Genomic DNA, 8,445 nt, shown 5'->3' with positions numbered 1-8,445 from the left:
GTGATTATAATTAAGCCGTCCACAGTGTACAGATACAGTATAAAGGGAATAGCTTTTAGTGCAAGATGGAGTCCAGTAAAAAAGAGCAGTCAAGATTGTTGTTTCTTTGCAGTGGTGCAGACTGATTTCTAATTGTGTGACTTCGTAACAATTAGTTTGAACTCTAGTTTCATGTGGAAGGCTATAAAAATGCCAAAACTCAGAAGTAGTCATTAAACATCTTGGTGACTGTTGCAATGTTTGAAGAAGAGGACAATTCAATGTATGAGCCATATTCTATGGTTTCTATGAACCTTAGAATATACCATTACTAGAAATGGGGTGCAAACAGGGCTCATAGAAGCTAATACTATTCATTGTAGGAATGGGAGCAGGAATGGCCACCATAACACCTCAACCCTGCTCTTCATTCAGTAAGGCGGATATTTGTCCGTTCTCCTGCTTCATTGTAATATTTCCTAATCTTTTTAGTTCAAAAATCCATCAGTCTTAGCCTTAAACATGAATGCCTGAGCATCTGGGAAGGAGCTTTACCACATGCTCTCTTCTCAGTCCTAAACTCTCTATCCTGAGATAATGCACTGATATCCGGCCTACTCAGCTAAAACTTGCCATCCACCCAGTTAAAAGTCTGCTCACACAAAGTTAAGGCCAACCCAATCATCATTGTAAAGATAATAATCTCAAACATGTTACTGATCTGATTCTGGATAAAACACTAAATAAAGATCAAGGGCATTGACAAATGAAATCTTCTTGCACCAAGCAGCGCTGACATGGGAAGGCCCAACACTACTTCAGCTGTTGGCTATTAATCACCTGAACTGACCCACATCCAACACATCTCCTTGATTGTGGGATTCTCTACAGAAATGCAGGTTCTATCACAACATTTAAGAAACATTTAGACAGGTACATAGATAGGATAGGTTTAGTGGGAAATGAGCCACACGCAGACAGGTGGGACTAGTATAAATGGGCATGTTGGTTGGCGTGGGCAAGTTGGGTCGAAGGGCCTGTTTCAATGCTGGATGACTCTATGACTCTAAGTGAGAGCCTAGGCCGATCTTAACCGACCTCAACTTTTGTAACAATCAAGTCTTAATTACATAGCAGTGATTGAATGGGAATATTAATAATTTCTGGAACTACTGAGTTGTCTATTCTCCAGTCTTTCTACTTGCTGAAGAAAGGTCCCAACTCAAACGTCACCTACCCATGTTCTCCAGAGATGCTGCCTGACCTGCTGAGTTAATCCAGCACTTTGTGTCCTTCTTTCTACTTTCTTCCTGGCTTAAGGGGAAATTTGGTCCACAATCTCAGTTATCTCAGTGTCATTTCATTCCTGCTATTCATTCCCATCAGCAACAGGTGACTACTAGTTGGCACTATAGAAAAACCTGGCTTGTTTAACACAGCCACAATCAGAAGGATTGGTGATTTTGACAGTATTACGCTGTAACTCCACATTTTAAAGCTACAGTTCTTTTGGTTGGACAATCATTATGTATTATTTATATGCCATTAACACCTTGTTTAATTAATGTAGTGAATGAATAAGCCACATGGATCAGAAAAATCCCACATCTGATCTATTGACCTGAGCTAGGGGCATGAAGGTCACCGTTTAGTTACGTTGCTGGAGAGTTATGTTGGATAAGAACTAAACCGTTCATGATTGAATACTTTCTTGCTTTGCTTGCCCTCCATTTAACGGTATACTGTCGTTCAATGTTATCTGCATTTGGACATAGAACAGAACAGCACTGGAACGGACCCTTGTGTCAAACATTATGCCATTAAACTGATCTCATCTGCCTGTACATGACCCACATCCCACTATTCCTTGCACTTCCATGTGCCTATCGAAATGCCTCTTAAATGCTGCTATCGTATCATCACCACCCCGGCTATGCTCCACCACCACCCCAGCAATCCTTTCTAGGCCCCCAACTACTCTCTGTGTAAAAAAACTCACCTCATACATCTCCATTAAACTTTTCCCCTCTCACCTTATAGCTATGCCCCCTAGTGTGGACGTTTCCACCCAGGGGAAAAGGCACTGATTGTCTACCCTATCTATGCCTCTCATCATTTTATATACCTACCCTTCGACGATCCAGAGAAAACAGTCCAAATCTATCCAACCTCTTCCCTGCAGCTGAAACCTTCTAATCCATGCAGCATTGTGGTAAACCTCAGCACCCTCTCTAAAGCCTTCACATCTTTCCTGTAATGGGGTGACCAGAACTGCACTTCAAATAATTGAATGTGCACTTCAACCTTAATCAGTACATTGATGGGGAGGAGAAATTCGAGAAACAATACCAACCTGGATTCAAATTTTAAAAGAAAACATATTTTATTTCAATGCATTACTTTAACAAACCTATAAAAACTGTTAGCTTCACTTGTTTGCAGATGATTTAAATAATGAATGCCACTTATTCAGAATAGGTTGTGTACCATTGAACTGAATCCTTCAACACAATAATAGGCAATTTATGGACTTCAAACCTCATTCAGTTATATCGCAAGCCCAACCTAAGAATATAAGTCTAGCATGACACAAAGTGCTGAAGTAACTCAGCGGGTCAGGTAGCATCTCTGGACAACATGGAGAGGTGACATTTCAGGTTGACATCTGGAGGAGATCATTAGATCAGTCGAATCCATGCCATTTCTGATTGATCCATCTTCCCCGTCTCACTTCCCACCACTTTCCCTGTAATCCTGCAGATTATGTTATCTCATGTACCCGTTCTCTGACTGACTCTTTTTCCATCATCTTAACAGCAGTGAGTTCTGGATCATGATCTCTGTGCTTCAAATAAATATTTTTCCTAAATTCCAATTGATCTTATGCCCATTCCTTGACATATGTGTCCCCTGTCCTTGAGCAACTGGATAACGGGAAAAGGTTCCCTGTAAATCCTGAAGAAAATAGTAAAAATTATATCTCTTCAACCCCTTCACTTTTCAAAGGCAGGTTGGGGTTATAAACAATGGGATACAGGAACAATGAAAATCTTGCTTCACATACAGCACACCAAACATAAGTTATGCATAAATTATGCAAGAAACCGAAATGAAAAAGTATGCAAAACATTACATTAGTGCAAAATCACAATTAGAAAAAGATGGCCATGGGAGTGCAAGAGGTTGTGCAGGTCGATGCAGGAAAGTAGCTGTTCCTGAACTTGGTGGTGTGGGACTTGAGGCTTCTGCTCCTTGATGGTAGCAGCGAGAAGAGGGCATGGTCCGATGGTGGGGGTCCTCGATGATAGACGCCGCCTTCTTGAGGCAGTGCCGCGTGTTGATGTTTGTGACGATGGGGAGGGATGTTCCCCTGATGGACCACCACTGCCTGCAGCCTCTTGTGTCTCTGCACTGGGATTGCTGTACCAGGGGATGATGGTGCAGCCATTGTTTGTGCGCATCTTGTTTGACAAAGTATTGAAATGCCAAATCTCTTTCAACTTAAAAGAAAGTAGAGGCGCTGGTGTGGTCTTTTCATGATTGCATCTTTGTGCTGGGACCAAGACAGATCATCTGAGATGTTAATTCCCAGCAATTTAAAACTTTCTCGATGAAATATATTCCCTGTGGTGGACAGCAGCAGATGATGCATATGTATGAAAAGGGAGTGCTGGTCACACACAATGGTGGAATGCTATTTTCGTGTGCATGGCTCTAGTGTATGATACCACGGAAGAAAACTTTTCTCTCCTGTCATCTCTGACTCGCTTTCAGCTGCTCCCAGGCTGTTGTGGAGCAGAAAGGAAGATAACAAAGGGCATCTGAGGAATGGGAAATAGAGTGACAGCTCTTATTCTGAATTATATTTCCGAGCCAGTGAAGTAGGATGTACGTAACGACCACAGAGTTCACTCCGAAGTCTGTAAATGGAGAGGAAGCGAAGACTGTCTAAAATAAACACAGACAACAGATTAAAAATACCCAGTGAAAGTAAGATTAGAAAATATACATTATCTTAACCACCCATTTATGAAATTAACTGGGAATTTAAAATGTAAATTGTGATGCAACGCTTTAGTGGTAAATGTCTGTATTTTTTCATGTTCGTAAAGAATTGAATCTATTTTTACAAATTAAACATCAGCATGTTATATGGAATACACAATTTCTGTCAGATTTATCTTTCTCATTGATTATGTGCGTGACTTGAAAAATGCAATCTTTTTTGACATATAATTTAAAAATTCTACCCCAATATATAATGGCAGAGTCGGCGGTTGTTATCATATTCTGATGGAGCGAACCTTAGGATTTATTATGAATATTACTAAATTGACTATATCAGCATCCCTCTGTGCAGATAGTATTCCTTATCTAGGCTTTTATTCTGTTGGGATGTCTATAATTAAATAGGGTTTGCTGTTTTGGCAAAAATAAACCTGGTGAATTGTCAGTGCCAAGAAATTGCAAGTGAGTCATTTTGCACAGACTCGAATTCTTTGTCCACTACCGATTTTCCGGCACCCTTGGCTCCAGAACCCTTCTGGATTATCCATTTTGCAGGCCCAACACAGGGCATAGCCTTGGGGGGCCGAAATACTGGCCTGCAAAGTCGGCTGTGGAAGTCGGCTATGGGAACGGATCTTCCGGCTCTGGCTGGGCCAGAGTTCCAGAGCCCCGGCTGCCACCCGCCGATCAGGGCGGATGTCCCGATGAGGTTGCGATCAGCCTCCTCACCCGGCCCAGGCGCCACATTTTAGGGGAACTTCCGGGGGCGGGGGGGAGTTTGTCCAGATTAAAATGGGGCCGGACCAGCAGTTGCCAGAAAATCGGTGGTGTACTTGCATTAGGATCTTCAGGGAGAATTATTAGATGACTATCTTCCAATGGTTTCCTGCAATGTTCAGCCCACACATATTATTTTTTGTTCTTGAGCTATTTTCATACGTTATTTTGTTTTCAAATGCATCAGTATCATAAATATTATAAATAAGTTCATTGAAACTGCATGTAAACTTACACGCGTTTGATTAATTCAAGATACTTTTCACATGTATTTGCTATTTGGCTGTCAGTGCGAACATACATTAAGACATTTTTTTCAGATGTTGAGATTCTATCATGACTTTCACTGGTGCAATAGTGAACTGTGCAAAATTAAACACAGTTGGTTTTCAGTTCTACCAGATCTGCCAAAGTATTTTAGTGGAATATAGATTTCCCATTCTTTCTACATGATCTCTTCAGTTTATGTAGTACATGTCTGATTAACATCTGATTCAAATGACTGCTATTTGTTTGTCCACGTGTCTGCATGTTGTTCCATTTTAGGGAGTGATAAACTGTTATCAAAATGTACTTTAAAATGCTGCAAAAAAGTTTTGTCATCTTGTGTCAATTTGAAGGGAATGATTTTTGTCTTAACCTTTGTAATGTTTAGTTTGTGGTCAGATATTTTGTTCTGCCAATGACATCTTATGTAATGGTCAATGTTGTTTGATTACAGAATAGAACCTGCCCAGTGACCAATCTAGGCCAAGTTAACTGTTTTCAAAATGGTACTACTGTATTTTCAATTTGGTAATCTTGCTTTGTGAAAATATTGCTTTTTATTTTTGTACTTTGATGTCAATAAAATTCTGTATTGCACTTCAAGCTATGAGTTTTTTAAATTTAATACTACGTATTGCCTTTAAGTAAAAGTGAAGACATCCGTTATTCTAAAGGAATGACAGTCAATCTGTTAAGAACATAGAACAGCACAGGAATGGGCCTGTTGGCCCACAATGTTTGTGCTGAACATGATTTCAAGTTAAACTGGTCTAATCTGTCTGCACATGATTCATATCCCACTATCCCTTGCATGTTCATGTGTCTATTTGAAATCCTTTTAAACACCACTATCATATCTGCCTCCACCAATACCCCTGGCAGAGGAAATTTAGCATGGGAGACATAAAGATACATCACTTCTCCAACATACACATTTATAAAATATGTCTGCCTACTCTGTACATTATAATATTTGTAGACTAATATATAGCTGCATAGGTTTCAATCAGTCAGTCTGATGGAGCATAGAGCATAGAACAACACAGCACAGGAACTGGCCCTTCGGCCCACAATGTCCATGATGAACATGCTGCTGAATTTAACAAGACCCTTCCGCCTGCACATGATCCATCTCCTTCCACTCTCTACATATTCATGTGCCTATCTAAAACCTTCCTAAAGGGCCATTATCGTATCTGCTTTCACCAACACCCTTGACAGCATATTCCAGGCACCTACCAATCTCTGTAAAAACTCTTGCCCTGCACAACTCCTAGAAACTTTACTCCTCTCATCTTAAATCTGTCCTCTAGAGTTTGACTATTCCAATCTGGGATAAAGATTCTAACTATGTAATCTAGCAATTCCTCGCGTAATTTTATTTTACAGGTCTTATCTCAGCCACCAATGCTTCAGAGAAAGTGATCCAAATATGTCAAACCTCTACTAATAGCTAATACTCTCCACTCCACCACCACCTCCAGGTCCCTCAGATCGGCCGACTTGGGTTACTGAACATCCCGCCGTCTAGGCATAAGCTCAGGGGCGACCGCGCCTTTGCAGTTGCAGCTCCTAGACTGTGGAACAGCATCCCCCTTCCCATCAGAACTGCCCCCTCCATCGACTCCTTTAAGTCAAGACTAAAAACTTATCTATACTCCCAAGCCTTTCTTGACGTCCTCTGAGCGAGGGCTATATGTATATATGTATGTAGTTTGTTTGTTTATACTATTCTTATAACAAATGTAAAGCACTTTGGCCAACGAGAGTTGTTTTTTAAATGTGCTATATAGATAAATGTGATGTGATGATGATGATGATGATGAATCCAGTCAGCACCTTAATAAATCGCTTCTGCACTGCTTTGAAAGCGTACAAGCAAGACTCCACATGTGGCCCAACCAATGTTCTATGAAGCTGCAATGTAACTTCCTAATTGTCATACTCAACGCCTTGACCATACCACATGCCCTCTTTCTCACGTATTACTTGTGTTGCTATTTTCAGGAGGCTATGGACTTGAACCCCAATATCCCTCTGTACAATAATGCTGCTAAGATTCCTGCCATTAACTGTATACTTTCTCCTTACATTTGACCACCCAAAGTATTACACTTCAGACTTACCGGGATTAAACCTCATCTACAATATCTGTATCTGTCTACTTTTGACAGCCCTCTTCACTGTCCGCAACTCCACCAACATTTAAATTTAGTATGCAAACTTAATAACAAACCCATGGGCATTTTCATCCAAGTCATTTATATATATATTATGAACCATAGAGGTCCCAACCCTGTTCAAGTTTTATTTCACACTATCATTGCAGACTGTAGGTTCAGTGCAATATCAAGGGTGTGCTGCATAATAGACGATAGGTGCAGGAGTAGGACATTAGGCCTTTCGGGCCAGCACCGCCATTCACGGTGATCATGGCTTATCATCCACAATCAGTACCCCGTTCCTGCCTTCTCCCCATATCCCTTGACTCTGCTATCCTTAAGAGCTCTATCTAACTCTTGAAAGCATCCAGATAATTGGCCTCCTCTGCCTTCTGAGGCAGAGAATTCCGCAGATTCACAACTCTCTGGGTGAAAATGTTTTTCCTCATCTCCGTTCAAAATGGCCTACCCCTTATTCCTAAACTGTGGCCCCCAGTTCTGGACTCCCCCAACATCGGATTTCCTGCCTCCATGCTGACTTTGACCGATCCTGTCACTGCTTTCCAAATGCGCTGCTGTAACATCTTCAATAATCAACTCCAGCATCTTTCCCACTACTGATGTAGGGCTAACTGGTCTATAATTCCGCATTTTCTCTCTCCCTTCTTTCTTAAAAAGTGTAGTTACATTGGCTACCCTCCAGTCCTCAGGAACTGATCCAGAGTTGAGAGAACATTGGAAAATGATCACCAATGCATCCACAATTTCTTGGGCCACCTCCTTGAGTACTCTGGGGATTTATCTGCCTTCAGTGACAACAGTTTACCTAACACCATTTTCTGACTAATGTGGATTCCCTTCAGTTCCTCTCTCCCACTAGCTCCTCGGTCCCCTAGTATTTCCGGGAGATTGTTTGTGTCTTCCTTAGTGAAGACAGAACCAAATTATTTGTTTAACTGTTCTGCATTTCCTTGTTTTACATTACAAGTTCCCATTATCAGGACTGACCTATTTTTCATTCTCAACCCCATGCTCCTGTTTTCTCCAAATAACACCCTTCCTAATCAGGAATCTGGCAATCTCTGCCTTAAAACTATCAATTGACGGCCTCCATGGCTTTCTATGGCAACGAATTCCACAGATTCATCACCCTCTGACAAGAAATTTGCAGTTGTGGATGAAGTAGTTAGTTCCTTGTCAGGATTTTTAAAAATCAATTTTCTACACATATTTTGTCGTGGGGAGCTGCAGT

This window comes from Amblyraja radiata, chromosome 17, assembly GCF_010909765.2.
Source record: "Amblyraja radiata isolate CabotCenter1 chromosome 17, sAmbRad1.1.pri, whole genome shotgun sequence".
In the NCBI taxonomy this organism is placed as follows: Eukaryota; Metazoa; Chordata; class Chondrichthyes; order Rajiformes; family Rajidae; genus Amblyraja; species Amblyraja radiata.
The sequence above is the reverse complement of the archived record's forward strand: the minus strand, read 5'-3'. Positions refer to the sequence as shown.